A 3,018-nucleotide genomic window follows, 5' to 3' on the forward strand; every position below is an offset into this window, starting at 1 on the left:
AGAGAAAGAGATTTACAGCAAAGGCTGGAGAAAGTTTGTATCCTTAAAGTAAGGAAGTGACATTAAAGTCATATTTTATAGTCTATCTGCAAGTGACCAGCTTTTGTTTGCCTAATTAGATACTTTTCTATACCATCCTTACAAAGAAACTTTAGCAACATACTCCTGTGTGTAATTGATAACTTGAGATTCTGGATGCATATTGGTTCTTTTTACTTCAGTATCATTAAAACAATTATGAATATCTTTGCATCTTATTCTGTCCTTAACCTGAGTGCTAGAGTTACATCCAGGCTATGTATTGAATAGAAGAACAATTTAGGCATATTGGAAATGTGATGATAGAAACTACTTGAACTATAGAAAGAGAATTTTAACAAATAATGTTCATTTTCTAGGAAAAAAAATGTGAATTTTTTACTATAACTGAAAAAAAACACAATCCATGTCTGTTTGGAGAGCAAGACAATCAATGCTAATCAGAATACCTTATTTCAGTCAAGTTCAATACCAATGCCAGTCAGTCAAGTTCTTGGTTGAAAAGATGGTTTAGATCTGAGGAATTGGCTTCATATGGGAAATGTGACTCCATGCAGATTTGGCTTCAGTCTGATAGACATATGAATAGGCAACAGAGCTTCAATGGGGTCCATTCAACATGGTTAGAATCTGTTACATTCCCTTTAGAATACGTATAGAAAACTGTACGTTTTTGTTGTTACTGTTACTCATGTTGGATTTGAACTCTCATCCCTAGTTTCTCAGGTAGCTGAGAATACAGGTACACACCACTATGCCTAGCTTAATTTCCCAGTTTGATAAAGCTGATAGATTTATTCCAGTAAATCTATTCAGGTCCTTTTGACTTTGTCTCAGGATTTCTAGAAAAAAGAGAAGTCTTTTTTTTATTAGATATTTTCTTTATTTACATGTCATATGATATCTCCTTTCCTAATTTCCCCTTCAAAAAAAAAAGAAAAAAACAAAATAAAACAAACAAACAAAAAAAACCCCTGTTCTCTCTCCTCGCCTCATCAACCCACCCTCTCCCGCTTTCTGGCCCTGACATTCCCCTACACTGGGGCATAGAACCTTCACAGGACCAAGGGCCTCTCCTTCCATTGATGACCAATTAGGCCATCTGAAAAAAGAGAAGTCTTATGAAGTACTGAATATGATTCAGTTAAAGAAGACATTGTGAGTGTTTCAGACTCAAATTCATGAGCCTGCCAAACAGAAATTCAAGGAGATATAATGGTTTTGTTGTAAGAATCAATCTAATTTTTAGCAAAGCTAATATAAACAAAGCAAGAGGCAAGCTTCCAGACTTTTTCAACCCTGTGGATTGCTGAATATCAGCCCAGGATTCTTTTTTTTTTAAAGTTTAAGTTATCCATTCTATGCAGAGTGTGACAGCTTGTTGTTTTTGTTTTAAGATGAAGTCTTGTTGTATTGTAAAAATGGCTGAGCTCAAATGCACTTCATATAGCAGCCTGCCAAATAACCTGGGCTGTGGACACGCACCATCATGCCCAACTGTAGAATGACAGCTTATTTTTCAGACATTTGTTTTAATTCCTGGCAGGCAGTGGCACTAAAACAATTCCCTCTGTCTGTTTTTAATAAACCCTAGGTTTCTAACAGTGGGGATTAGCATATTTTTAATTTTCTTCCTATTGAAAATAGATTATTTTCTTATAAAATATATCCTGATTAGAATTTCCCCTCCCTCTACTCCTTCTTCCTCCCCACTTCCATTTTCCCCTGGAATCCACTCCCTTTCTGTCTCTCATTAGAAAAGAACAAGCTTTAAAAAAAAAAATCAAAAAAAAAAAAAAAAAAAAGAACAAGGTTCTAAGAGGCGACAACCAAACATGACAAAATGAAATATAATAAGATGAAGCAAAAACTATCATATTAAAGTTGGACAATTCAACCCAAGAGGAGGAAAAGAATCCTAAGAGGAGGAGGTACAAGAAGCAGACACCCACTCATTCTCACAGTCAGGAGTCCCACTAAACTAATAGGAATAATATTTATGTAGAAGACCTTGTACAGACTCTTGTAGGACCTGTGCTTGCTACTTTAGTCTCTGTGAGCTCATATGTGCCTTGTTTAGTTGATTCAGAAGTCTTCTTCTGGTATCCTCCACCCCTCTGGTTCTTATTCTCTTTCTATCTACTTTTCTGAGAGATTCTCTGAGCTCTAAGGGGAGGAATTTGATGGGGACTTCCAATTTAGACTCGATCTTTACATAGTGTATGCCTGTGGGTCTGTGCATCTGTTCCCATCTGCTTCTGGAGGAAGCCTCTCTGATGAAGACCATATGGCACTGATCTATGAGTATAGAAGAATATCATTAGGATTTATTTATTTATTTATTTATTTATTTATTTATTTATTTATTTATTCCTTTTAGACCAGTAGTGTTTGGTTTTACCCTAGGCCTTCAGAATATGTAGTCTCTGGTTCTTGGTTAACCGAACATTATGGGTTCTTTCTCTTGGAGTGGGCCTTCAGTCACATCAGACATGGATTGTCTACTCCCACAAGTTCCGTGCCACAACTATCCTAACATACTTTTCAGGCAAGACAGATTGTAAGCCAAAGGTTTTATGGTGGGTTTTGTTACCAGCATTTCTCTTTAGATAGCCTGTAGAATACCTTCTCATATCGAAGAGACTAGAATGTAAGGGTGAGGGGGTTTCATGTAGGCACCAATTTGATGCCTCTATGCTCAATGAATTGTGTGGGTATTATCCTGGGCAATAAGGTTCCAATGTCTTTTTTCTTTTTTTGTCTTAGCACCAGCTTTCATTGTTTGGGGGATTTCCATGGGACCTCCTTGAACAAAAACTCAATTGAATACAACCTAGTCCCATCACTGGAAGCTTTGCATAGCTACAAGAGATGACCAGTTCAGACAACATATGCCTTCATTACTAGGAGCTATCATTAGTATCACCTTTAAGGATACTTCCCTTGCGCTAGGTTTCAACACCATCCCTCAAATGCTTC

The sequence above is a fragment of the Mastomys coucha genome, chromosome X, assembly GCF_008632895.1.
Source record: "Mastomys coucha isolate ucsf_1 chromosome X, UCSF_Mcou_1, whole genome shotgun sequence".
Taxonomy (NCBI): Eukaryota; Metazoa; Chordata; class Mammalia; order Rodentia; family Muridae; genus Mastomys; species Mastomys coucha.